Source organism: Bos indicus x Bos taurus, chromosome 11 (genome assembly GCF_003369695.1).
Source record: "Bos indicus x Bos taurus breed Angus x Brahman F1 hybrid chromosome 11, Bos_hybrid_MaternalHap_v2.0, whole genome shotgun sequence".
In the NCBI taxonomy this organism is placed as follows: domain Eukaryota; kingdom Metazoa; phylum Chordata; class Mammalia; order Artiodactyla; family Bovidae; genus Bos; species Bos indicus x Bos taurus.
In genome coordinates this window covers 66,717,954-66,732,008 of record NC_040086.1, presented here as the reverse complement: position 1 = coordinate 66,732,008, position 14,055 = coordinate 66,717,954, and positions in this window count along the sequence as shown.

The following is a 14,055-nucleotide window of genomic DNA, read 5'->3' as shown; positions in this document are numbered from 1 at the left end:
TGAATTAAAAATAAATAAAATGAACATTCCGATTCAGGTTTCGGATGAGGCCCGAGACGCTGCATTGCTAACACTTTCCAGATGATGCAACGTTGTGGGTCCCCAGATCAGCCTTTGAGTAGCCAGGCTCTCTAGAGGAACATGTATTTTTAAAAACTGAAGCATTGTTGATTTACAATAGTGTGTTGGATTCAAGGGTGTGGTAAAGTGATTCAATTATCTATATATTTTCAGGTTATTTTTCATGATAGGTTATTACAAGGTGTTGACTATATAGTTCCCTGTGCTATATGGTATTTCCTTGTTGCTTATCGATTTTATTACATAGTAGCTTATAACTGTTAATCCCATACTCCTAATTTACCCCCTCTTCTCTTTCCCCTTTGGTAACCACAAATTTGTTTCCTATGTCTGTGAGTCTGTTTCTGTTTTATACATAGATTCATTTGTATTATTTTTTAGATTCCACATATATTTGTCTTTTTCTGTGTGACTCACTTCACTAAGTATAATGTTTTGTAGGTCCATTCATGTTGCTATAAATGGCAATATGTCATTCTTTTTAATGTGTGTGGGTGCATATATATGGCTTCCCAGGTGGCTCAGTGGTAAAGAATCCACCTGCCAATGCATGAGCCACAGAATGGCACCCTAGTCCAATATTCTTGCCTGGGAAATCCCATAGACAGAGGAGTCTGGCAGACTACTCCATGGGGTCACAAAAAGTCAGACGTGACTGAGTGACTGAGCCTGCACACGTGTATACACACACACACACACATATATATGTGTGTCTATGCATGTATGTGTATTCATATATATATACATATATGTGTGTGTGTGTATATATATATATATATATATATATATATAATCTTCTTAAGCCAATTGTCTGTTGATGGGTGCTTGGCTATGTCTGGGCTATTGTAAATAGTGCTACTACGAACTAAGGAGAATCTTCTCAAATTAGAGTTTTTGTCTTTTCCAGATATACACCCAAGAGTAGAATTGCTGGATCATATGGTAATTTTATTTTTAGTTTTTAAGGAACCTCCATATTGTTTTCCATAGTGGCTGCACCAATTTACATTTCCACCAACAGTGAACACGGACAAAGGGAATACATTTGCTTGGCACCTTCCCAACTCTGTCCAGTCCTCAGACACCTCTTTGACAGGTGTCTGAGGCATGCCCAGGGCAGGTCGCATCACTCATTTCCACTCCTACCAAGTATATTCTACATATAAACTCAGTTGGCTCTGTTCCCAAGTGAGTGTGTCCCAAGGCAATACAAGCTGTACTTACTATTCTAATGATAGGATTAAGTTGATTACCTAAACCAATGAAATATGAGTGTGAAGAAAAAAGCAGAACTCTTTTTATGAAAATTAAGTTAATGGCTTTGGAAAGAGAGAGTGAATGTATGTCACTATCAAATACGTCAAATCACAGATGGGTAAATGCAAGGGAGAATCATAAAAATCTCTACACTGAGTGTTTTAAAATGTGCCTTTAAAATTTCACTCTTATTTTAAAGAAAGCACAACTTTTCTGCCAGTGCGTTATAGACAAGATTTAGACAAACAAATATGCATCAGGAATATCCACCTACTTTTTAAGTGAAAATTTAAAAAATCAAGTGATTCTTGCCACTCTCAGTGGTGGGGATGGTGTACTTACTTATACTTCAGACCTTTGATGTTTCTTACACAACATTGCAGTCAGTTTTATCTACCACCCCTGTCAAGCCTCAGAACCATAAGCCTGTCAGAAGCTGCGGTTAATCTCTGTCTTTTGCAGAGGAAGAATCTGAAGGTCAAAAAGAAAGGCATATATTGACTAAGTTCTAGAGTCAGAAAAAGCCTCTCCATCCTGGCCGATCCTCAACAACCCAGGGTCGCTCTTCTAAACAACAGAATGTCACATTCTGACCTTTACAGAGAGAAAAAGAATCACATGTATTACTCAGTTAAGATCAAAGCGTAAATTGAAATAGCTGTGGCAAAACCACATCAGATTAAAAGAAGTATAGATTGGAAAATTATTCTATAAAGTAGAATACAGATGCCTATCCAAAATAGCTCTAGAGATCCCATGGCGGTTTCTCACCAGTGTAAGTGCTACTTCAAGATTACATCGTGTGATAATCTGTATGGGGAAAGAATCTGAAAAAGAATGACTATATGTATATGCATAATTGATTCACTTTGCTGTACACCTGAAACTAACACAGCATTGTAAACCAGCTATACTCAGTAAAATTAATAAATAAATCAACGTATGCTAAAAGAGATTACTTCATGTGGTTGAGGGTTTGGATAAAACTATACACACGTTTTTTAATCCTCTTGTACTAGACAGTTGAAACTTCAGTTTCAATTACTTCTGGGAGGGAAGGATGTTGTCCCAAGCTCCAGGAAACGGTAGAAGCCACACAAGACGAGCTCAGGAGCCCTGCTGGGCTTCTCTACTGCCACACTGACTCACTGCAGTAGTCCTGTCTCTCTTGAAGGAGCTACATTTTGGGAGAAGCCACAGCATGAAAAAGTTAAGCATAATTTCCACATACGGAAATGCCTCACAAGGGTTACATGGATGTCCCAGAAGAGACCACTCTGAACAGCTCTCCTCTTTCTCTATGCACTTCCTCTTTCTTTCTCCTTTTGAAATGGGTTACCAGGGAAAATGGGTGTCAAGTCTCAATAAGAGCAAACAAAAAAAACAGGACTTCTGATTCAAGTTGGCAATGCTAAGTATATTCCTTTTCTTGCTCTGCTCTCCTCCAATCTCATCTAAATGACAATATAAAGAAAACCAGGAAGAATGGAGAGCATAGGAGAGGATTAGCAGACTGAGAATTTTCATGACTCTCTGGAAGCGAGCCAACAGTTAGAATTATACAGAGGGATAGACACTGGCAGAAGGGATGTCAGCTCAGAACATGTCCAAGAGAAGCCTGCTGCAGAACAGGGGTACTGGACTCAGGGATGAAAATGATTGAACAAATGTTTATGAAATAAACTGCAGAGTAGGTCCATTCTCCTGTCCTCTCTCCTGTCCCATGCATACAACAAAAAGTCCACGGGAGGATAATTTCAGGATAGTTAATTTCAGAGCCCCGGAATATCATTAGGACATCAGATTCTTTCCACCTCTCAACTCCGCCCTGTTCACTCTGTCACTTCACCCCACCACCAATAGATGCCACGGGAGTTCCACCCTCTCTCCTGGTAGAAGGACCAAGGATGGCTCCCATTCTTTCATGCATTCCTTTTAAGAGAAAGCACTCTTTTCCCAGAAGCCCCTCAAACAAACTTACCACATCTCAGTAACCAGAACAGGGTCACATGTCTATCCTAAGCCAATCGTGGACAAGAGAAATGTGATGCTGTGGCTGATTTAGGGCAGTACCTCTCAAACTTGAGTGTGCATCAGAATCGCCTGGAGTATGTGTTAAAACACCCATTGCTGGATCCCACCTCAGAAGTTCTGGTTCAGTAAGTGTCGGGATAGGGCCAAAAACTTGCTTTTCTGAAAAGTTCCCAGGTGATGCTGATAGTGGTGGTTACTGGGTTTGAGGAAGCAACCAACAGTGAAAGGCCCATCCTCTTTCAGCATTTTAAGTCGTTCTAATCTGACTTCCTGCCCACACGTTTTAAGTTAAGCCTTCTAGTGCTCACAGTACACCCTCATGCTTAGAGCTTAGTCATCTCTCTCATTCAGGGAAGTTATGATTGTAACCATCAGATGAACTAAAAGCAGAAATGGTCAAAAGTGGCTGCCCCTGGGGAGCAGGTGGGAGAAGAGGGGGTGGGAGGAAGTGATGAGATATTTTATTATGCTTATGTGCCCATCTGAACTGATTGGACTTTTCTTTTCATCTATATTATTGCTTTATTAAGAATGCTTTTGTAACACATGTCTTTCTTACTAAAGAACATTTTCCCTCTCTTCTTTTTTCTAATCATCCATTTCTATGTATCAACATCAAGGTTGTGAATGGAGCTTAATGTAGCTTGGAGTAGCTATTGAGTGAGTTAAAATCATCATCATGAGCTTGAAAAAATATTTTCTATCATTTTTATTTTATTGATTTACTTTGACTGCACTGGGTCTTTGTTGCCGTGTACAGGCTTTCTCTAGTCATGGTGAATGTGGCTACTCTCCATTGCAGTGAGCAGGCTTCTCATTTTGGTACCTTCTCTTGTGGAGCACTGGCTCTAGGCACATGGACTTCAGTAGTTGTGGTTCAAGGGTGCTAGAGCACAGGCTCAGTAGTCGTGGTACTCTAGCTTAGCTGTTCCAAGGCTTGTGGGATCTACCTGGACCAGGGATCCAATCCATGTCCCACACATTGGCAGGGGGATTTTCAACCACTGGACCATGAAGGAAGTCCCGAGGTTGACAACATATTAACCTCTGCTTTGCACCAAAATTCATCTGAGGAAGAAGACTCTTCCCCTTTGGAAAAATAATTTGAAAAGAACCTGAGGAAAAATATCGCCTCCACTGCTACTCAGCGTGAGTAGCTCCATCAAGGCCAAAATGAAGGCTCAAGAGAAAAGGGCTGAAATGACTTACAAATGAAAGGAGAAGTCATTGGACCTCCTCAGGAAATCCACTGGAAAGCAGAGAGGAGGAGAGAAAGCTGGGTGCCATTGAGAAGGAGGAATTGCATTTTGAGCTGTGAACTCTCACTTGGATCTCCTTCATCATTTCGCCAGGTCCTTCTTTCTGTTAAGAGTCTTACATGTGCTTGTTTGAGTGAGTTTTTGCGGTGGAAACTAAAGCAGCTCTGTTTCACATTTGGCATGGGATGACCCAGACAACCCAGGAGGAAGCAGAAAGCCAAAGAGGCAGAGGGGACTCAGAGAGCAATGTAAGACTGGTCCACCCTAGGGAAATGTAGCAGAAATCCTGTTTTACTTTCCACAGGCCCAGTTACTAGAAGGTCAAAAGTAATTTAACCTATGTCTCGAGAGGATGGTCAGCCCCTAGTTGACAACCCAGTTCGTTATGTAAGAACTAGAAAAAACCACTGAGTCCATATCAGGGAACAAATGTTTCACCCAGTTGACTGAGGGCTTTGACTTTAAGAAAACTGTTACCTGCTGCAGGGACATCTTCCAGAAAGAAAGAGTGGTCTGGGGTATCAAGAGTCACCTGAAATGGGAGCGAATGACCAAAAACTGATCAGGTCCTTCAGATGAAACAACTCTGAGCAATCCTAGGCTGATGTTCATCTATGCAAAAATCAGAACGCCAAGCCTGACTTATCACAGGGGCTAAGATAAAGTCCTACAACTGTTTTTAGCCTGATTTACTCTAGATCATTATCCCATTCACCATCTAATGAATAGGCTCTCCTATTCCAATAACACTTCTGTTCTATTGGTTCTGGTCATCATTCTCCACTAATACCCAGAAAATATAATCTGAAGTTCTGCCACTAGAACAAAATTATTGTCATTATTCCATTTACTCAAGAACTTAATGGATTCTATTCAACAATAAGTCAATTCAAGTTTTGTATTTTTTTCAAAGTATTTCCATTTCTCTTTACAATTACAAGGCTAGATTGAATTATATTTTTTCCTCCCTATATATGGCTGATTCTCTTCTTCCTTTATAAATTATCTATTTAACTCATTTGTAGACCTAGCATAAAATCAACTTCATGCTATCTGTCCTGAGTAATTAACTGTTCTTTTTTAAGATTAATGGAAGGGCTTGCCATCAGACTTTTCACTAAGTGCAGGCTGGTTCCAAATTGGGAAAGGAGTACGTCAACCTGCTTATTTAACTTATATGCAGAGAACATCATGTGGAATGCTGGACTGCATGAAGCACAAGCTTGAATCAAGATTACCAGGAGAAATATCAATAACTTCAGACATGCAGATGACACCACCCTTATGGCAGAAAGCAAAGAGGAACTGAAGAGCCTCTTCATGAAAGTGAAAGAGGAGAGTCCAAAAGCTGGCTTTAAACTCAACATTCAAAAAATGAAGATCATGACATCAGGTCCCATCACTTTATGACAAATAGATGGGGAAACAATGGAAACAGTGACAGACTTTATTTGGGGGGCTCCAAAATCACTGCAGATGGTGACTGCAGCCATAAAATTAAGCTTGCTCCTTGGAAGGAAAGCTATGACAGATCTAGACAGCATACATATTAAAAAGCAGAGACATTACTTTGCTGACAAAGGTCCGTCTAGTCAAGGCTACGGTTTTTCCAGTAGTCATGTATGGATGTGAGAGTTGGACCACAAAGAAAGCTAAATGCCGAAGAATTGACACTTTTGAACTGTGGTGTTTGAGAACACTCTTGAGAGTCCCTTGGACTGCAAGGAGATCAAACCAGTCAATTCTAAATGAAATCAACCCTGAATACTCCTTAGAAGGATTGATACTGAAGCTGAAGCTTCAATAATTTGGCCACCTGATGTGAAGAACTGACTGATTGGAAAAGACCCTGATGCTGGGAAAGATTGAAGGCGGGAGAAGGGGATGACAGAGGATGAGGTGGTTGGGTGGCATCACTGACTCAATGGACATGAGTTTGAGCAAGCTCTGGGAGTTGGCGATGGACAAGGAAGCCTGGCGTGCTGTAATCCATGGGGTCGCAAAGAGTTAGACATGACTGAGTGACTGAACGGAACTGAAATTATAACCTATTGGCTACCCACTCCAGAATTCTTGCCTGGAGAAGTCCATGGACAGAGGAGCCTGATGGGCTGCAAACCACAGGATCGAAAAGAGCCATACACGACTGAGCCACTAACACTCATTCTAAGAAAAGAGCTTCTCCATCCATAGCCACAGGAATATTTGGCAAGAGGAAAGCCCTTGTTTCTCAGCTCCCTCTGCTGGCCTATCAGAAAACCACTTGTCCCCTTACTACCAGGGGTCCTGTGGTTTGTATGTGTGTGCTCAGTTGCTCAGTCATATCTGATTCTTTGAAGCTTCATGGATTGTAGCCCACCAGGCTCCTCTGTCCAGGGAATTTTCCAGGCAAGAATACTGTTGCCATTCCCTACTCCAGAGGATCTTCCTGACCCAGGATTGAGCATGTCTCTTGTATTCGCAGATGGATTCTTTACCACTAGCACCACCAGAGGGCTATTTTCTTGCCACACATGAGCTGATAGGGAAGTTAGATTCACATCAGCGGGGATCTCAAGAAGCCCAGTGCACCAAAAGATGAAGATAGGAGAGGGGTCTTCCCAGTGATAAATCTAACTAAAATGGAGATTCTCCAGCCCACCCTACAAAGAAGTAATCCTGAGATGGGCTCAGAGATATTTATTCTGAAAAAGAATCCAAGATGATTCTATTGGACCTCCTGGTTAGGAACCACAGGTTCTAAAAGTTCCCTTTTATGTTTTACATTTATTCTGGTTGTTACAGGTCAAATTTATATCTGTTTTACAGATTTAGTAGAGGTGGGGAAAGGCTAAGCATTAACCTGACCAAATATGCTTGGTTTTTAAAATGGTATGTACAGCCTTGCTTCCTTAGGCTGCTGCTGCTGCTGCTAAGTCGCTTCAGTTGTGTCTGACTCTGTGCGACCCCATAGATGGCAGCCCACCAGGCATCGCCGTCCCTAGGATTCTCCAGGCAAGAATATTGGAGTGGGTTGCCATTTCCTTCTTCAATGCATGAAAGTGAAAAGTGAAAGTGAAGTCGCTCAGTCGTGTCTGACTCTTAGCGACCCCATGGACCACAGCCCACCAGGCTCCTCCGTCCATGGGATTTTCCAGGCAAGAGTTCTGGAGTGGGGTGCCATTGCCTTCTCCGTTCCTTAGGCTAAAAGCCCTAATTACATGACCCTGTCTTCACAGTTCCTATTCTCCTGAAAAATTCTCAGAAACTAATCATAGCAATTTGGGGAAGCATTCAGCACTGCATACACCCAAACTTCTGAAGTTTTGCTGATTTCTTATCTTTGGTTTTCTCATTTCCTTTCCTTAAGGGTTTTGCTAGTATCAGTGCATTCCTCCTGAAGCTGGTGAGGAGTCACCCAATGACAAAAAGGTCATATCTCCCAACCTGTTCAAGCTGTTTATTGTTCATGATGACCAGGAAAATGAGGTGCTGAATGACACACACAGCATCCTGAGCCCACAGAACTGAGGTCTATACATCAATCCCATCCCTGGAAAGAGAAGAGATCTTGGCATATCAGCTCAGCAACTGAGAGGCTGCTTCTCACTGATCAGGGCTTGACTTATGCTCAAATCTATCAATATTTTACCTCAGAGCTGCTATGAGAAAAACAGTTTCAAGGTTCCAGGTATACCCCTGACCTTAGCTAGATCCCTTGCAAATGTATGGTCTTGGTTATTTCCTACCAAGGGAAATAACTCAAAATTTGCCCCAATAACCAAGGGTTAGTCAAAGTACACACAAAACAAGAGAAAAAGCATGTCCATAATTTGCTTTATCTGGGAAAATATTATATACACATAATATAAAAAGGAACCAGCCAGAACCAAAGAATAACATACCTGAAATGAAAAACACATCAGAAGGAACTAACAGCAGAGTAGATGATACAAAAGAATGCATAAGTGATCTGGAAGATAGAAAAAAAGGAAATTAACCAATCAAAACAGAAAAAAAGAAAAGCAAATTAAAAAATGAAAACAGATAAAAGCCATCACAATATTGCAATTATCCTCCAATTAAAATAAATAAATAAAATTTAAAAATGAAAACAGTTTAAGGGATCTCTAGGATGACATCAAGCATACCCACATTTGTATTACAGGGGTCCCAGAAGGAAAGAAAGAGAGAAGTGGTTCAAAAGTGTATCTGATGAAATTGCTGAAAACCTCTTGAACTTGAAGAAGGAAACATACCCAGGTACAGGAAGCACAGGGAATCCCAAACAAGTGAACCCAAACAGACTTACACCAAGACACAATCTAATTAAAATACCTATAGTAGGAGTGACTGGACCTGGTATTCTTTCAGAAAGCATTGAGTACTACTTTAGAGGGTAGTTGAAAAGAACTGGAAATCTGGAACTCTGGAGTTTATCACAGTTATATTATCAAATTCTCAATGGTGTTTTTAAAATTGTCTTGTAAAATAAGGATTTTTCTCTTAGTGGTATAAAAGTTTTCCCCCAGTTTGTAAGAAGCATCTTTAGTCTTTAAAAAGACTAAAAAAAAAAAAAAAAAGATAAAGACAAAATGCTAAAGGCAGCAAGAGACAAACCGACAGTCATGTACAATGGAACCCCCGTAAGACTAGCTGACTTTTCTGCAGAAGGGCCTTTTTAGGCCAGAATGGAGTGGCATGGTATATTTTAAGTTCTAAAAGGGAAAAAAATTTAAACTAGGATAAGTAAGCTAGGATACTCTACCCAACAAGAATATCATTTAGAATTAAAGGAAAGATGAAGACAAGCAAAAAAGAAGAGTTCAACAGTATTAAATTGAGCCTAAAAAAAGTTAAAGGATCTTCTCTAAGAGGAAAAGAAAAGGCTGCAAAAAGAAGGAAGCCTCTCTAAAAAAGGAAAAAATCCCTCTAGTAAATACAAATATATAGTAAAGGCTGAAGAAGAGCAACCTCTTAAACAAGCTAGTACAAACATTAAAAGACAAAAAAAAATATAAAATCAGCTGTAACTATAATAAACAGTAAGGGATAAATATAAAAAGGTAAAATATGACATCAAAAGCATAAGATGTGGGGGAGGGGAGTAAAAATGTAGATATTTTAGACTATGTTTGAATTTAAACGACAACCAGTTTAAAACAAGTAGATATAGTTAGAGGTCAACATATATGAATCCCATGGTAACCACAAACCAAAAATCTACAATAGATACACAAAAACTAGAGAGAAAGGAACACTAGTATACCACCAAAGAAAATCATCAAATCACCAGGGGAGAAACCAAGGAAGAAGAGTACAGGGAAGAAGTACAAAAACAACCAGAAAACAAATAAGAAAATAAGTAAGTTTATTTCCTAAAACAAATAAGGAAAATAAGTAAACACCTATCAATAACTATTTTAAATGTCAGTAGACTAAGTGCTCCCAAGACAGAGGGTGGTTGATTGGATAAAGAAACAAGGCCCATGTATATGCTGCTTACATTAGAACTGTGAAGAGATTCACCTCACACTAAAGACACAGACTGAAATTGAGGGAGTAGAAAAGATATTTCATGCAAATGGAAATGACAAGAAAGCAGGGGTAGCAATATTCATATCAGACAAAATAGACTTTAAAATAAAGTCTGTAACAAAAGACAAAGAAAGACATTCAGTTCAGTTCAGTTCAGTCGCTCAGTCGTGTCCAACTCTTTGCAAGCCCATGAATCGCAGCCCGCCAGGCCTCCCTGTCCATCACCAACTCCCGGAGCTCACTCAGACTCACGTCCATCGAGTCAGTGATGCCACCCAGCCATCTCATCCTCTGTCGTCCCCTTCTCCTCCTGCCCCCAATCCCTCCCAGCATCAGAGTCTTTTCCAATGAGTCAACTCTTCACATGAGGTGGCCAAAGTACTGGAGTTTCAGCTTTAGCATCATTCCTTCCAAAGAAATCCCAGGGCTGATCTCCTTCAGAATGGACTGGTTGGATCTCCTTGCAGTCCAAGGGACTCTCAGGAGTCAATGATAAAAGGATTAATACAAGAAGAGGATATAACATATATTAACATATATGCACCCAATAGAGAAACACTGAAAAATATATGCACCTAATAGAGAAACACCTAAATATGCAAGGAGCTTCTCCAGTGATTCAGTGGTAAAGAATCCGCCTGCATTGCCCAAGATGCAGATTTGACCCCTGGGTCAGGAAGATCACCTGTAGGAAGGCACTGGAACCCATTAGAGTGTTCTTGCCTGGAAAATATCATAGACAGAGGAGCCTGGCAGACTCCATGGAGCTGCAAAGAGTTGAACATGACTGAAGTGACTGAGCATACATAAATATGTAAAGCAAATATTAACAGACATAAAGAAAGAAATTAACAATAATACAATAATAGAAGGGGACTTTGACACCCCACTTACATCAATGACATATCCGGGCAAAAAATCATTAAGGAAACAGTGGTTTTAAATGACGCAAGGTTGGACTCTTCATAGATACCTATAGGACATTCCATCCAAAAACAGCAGCATATACATTCTTTTCAAGTGCACATGGTACATTCTCCAAATGTTCCAACTAAAATGGAGAATCTCCAGCCCACCCTACAAAGAAGTAAGCCTGAGATGGGCTCAGAGATGTTTATTCTGAAAAAGAATCCAAGATCCAAGATGATTCTGTTGGACCATTTGATGTCTATTAAAATCATAAGATCACATGCTAAACACAAGTTTCAACAAATTTAAGAGGATAGAAATTATACCAAGCATTTTTTCAATTACAGTACGAAACTAGAAATCAATTTGCTACTGAAAAACCAATGGGTCAAGGAAGAAATCAGAAAATAGCTCAAGACAAATGAAAATAAAAACACAACTCCCCAAAACCTATAGCATGAAGCAAAAATATTTCTAAGAGGTAGGTTTATAGAGATACAAATCTACCTTAAGACTGAATCAGGAAGAAATAGACAATCTGAACAGATTGAATGCTAGCAATAAAATTGAATTTGCAATAAAAAAAAATCCCAGCAAATGAAAGTCCAAGACCAGATGCCTTCACAGGTCAATTCTATTAAAAAAACATTTAAAGAAGTATTAATATTTATCCTTCTCAAACTATTCCAAACAATTAAAGAAGAGGGAACACTCCCAAACTTATTCTATGAGGTCACTATTACCCTGATATCAAAACCAGATAAAAACAGTACAAAAAAAGAAAATTACAGGTAAAAATTATATTGCTTAGTTTTCAATTATTTGAAGGTGTTTCAGACAGACTTTTATTTTTTTTATTTTTATTTTTAGTTAAGTTCAATTTGTTCAAAGGTATTTATTTATACCTTATGTAATTTGAATCCTTTGTGTACACAGAGAAATCTCTCTCCCATGGTGTCTTCATGACTCCCTAGGCATGCACCATGATCTCTGCCCCGTGGTCTCTCTTCAGATCTCCACTAGGCACAGCAGTTTCCCCACCTATGGCTGTCATTACTCCTCCAAGCAGATCCTGCTCCAATGAAGCTCTGCCAGAGATGACCATCACTACCATTCCCCTAGGCTACCTGCTGTGAACAATGAGCCATGGAGCACCAGAGTCATGCAGTGTTCTAAAGAGGAATGAGACAGAATGAATCCCTCTCTTTTGTGTTATGTTTTATATGAGAGATCTCAAAACAGGATTATCTTACATTTCTGTTCTCTAACAAACTAGATCCTCATAATAGAAATGACTGCTGGGGAGGTGGAGAACATGGTCAAAGGTAAATGCCAAGTCAACAATGCTAGAATTTCCAGAATTTTCCTTGTGGACAAGGAGGGTCAGAGGTTGAGTATTTATGCATTCTTTGATTTCACCTATATAGTACAAGGAAGACAGGATCTCTGGGAAAGGATCGAAGTTTTTGTTTTGTTTGATAGAGAGGAAGATCCCTCCACTACTTTTGTATCTGGTAAGGGGCTTTATTGAAAAAAATTAAAACAGGAGTGGTATTTCCTGAGGCTGGCACTAACAGATCTCAGTGGCCCTTCTTCATTATAGCTATGAGCAAACCCCTTCTGCTAGAAGTGGCCACAGTGATGACAGCCTTAACCTAGACCATGAGAATCCTTGGAAATGTAAGAACTAATGTGAAATCTCTGAGCAAGTGGTCTCAAAGACCTTGAGTGGCTCAACTCATCAATACCAATGACTCGGGAAAGGTCTGGCCTCCCCTATCATTTGCTGTTTGCCGCTCAAATTTCAGTAGGGTTTTTATGTAACTGTCCAGAACGATCACCCCAACCTAGACAAGAATTTCCAGATCATGTCCCTGTGAGAGACAAGAGTGAGATCGTCCTGCTGCAGCTATTGATAGAGTCAGGCTCATTCATTTACTCCTGCTGCTTAAAGCTTAAGGACTCCCAGGCCAGGTGCAGAGAGAAGGTCCCAGTCAGCGACACCTTTCTGTGAAAGCTTTGTTCTCAGTTGAGCACCTAGGGGCTTACCCCAAATCCAACAATACTGAAGATCTGGCTTCTCTCCCAAGAAGCTTTACCCCTGTGGGTTCTCAGGACAGTAAACAAACCCTTTGCTGCACAGCAGAGCCCAGGCCAGCTGTACTGGGAACAACACAGGCCCCTGATAAACACCCTCTGAGGGGGAGAGGCATGTTTTACTGACCTTTATCTTAAAATCACCATTTGTTGGGAGGCACATCTAAAGGGCCCTTCATATTAGACGTGTTGATGTCAATTCCAGATGGGATCTGCTTGTATCACACTCCTACAAGTGATGAAATATCTGTTTGGAATCAAAATGCAGTATTCCGATTTTAAAACAGAAGAACAAATTAAAACATTAACTCAGATTGGTTAATAGTTATATGGTCTTTTGTCACCTTTGAAGCCAAATATATGCTGTATTGGGCTTTATAGGGTCTTCCCAGGTAGCTCAGTGGTAAAGAATCTGCCTGCCAATGCTGGAGACACAGGAGACCCAGGTTAGATTCCTGGGTCAGGAAGACCCCCCTGAAGGGGGAAATGGCAACCCATTCCAGTATTCTTGCCTGAAGAATACTATGTACAGAGGAGCCTGGTGGGTGACAATCCATGGGGTCACAGAATTGGACACAACTGAATATGCATATAGGCACGCATTTGTGCTTTGGTACTGCCACGATACCAGGAGCTAACAAACGTTGAACACATGCATGTGTCAGACATATAATATGTGATTTCATCTAACCCATGGCCTGCTCCTACCGGTCACTTCCTTCTGCTTCCACTGCAACTCTCCACACCAGATGGGTTCAGGCCTCCAGGGAATGGACACAATGCAGTAGGCAGAAAGTAGCCACAGGCTTTGTTCCAGGCCAGTTGGGAATACACTTCTTCATTATGAGCATTTATGCAAATGTAATTTAAATGAAGCCTGACTCAATCACTCAATGGGAAG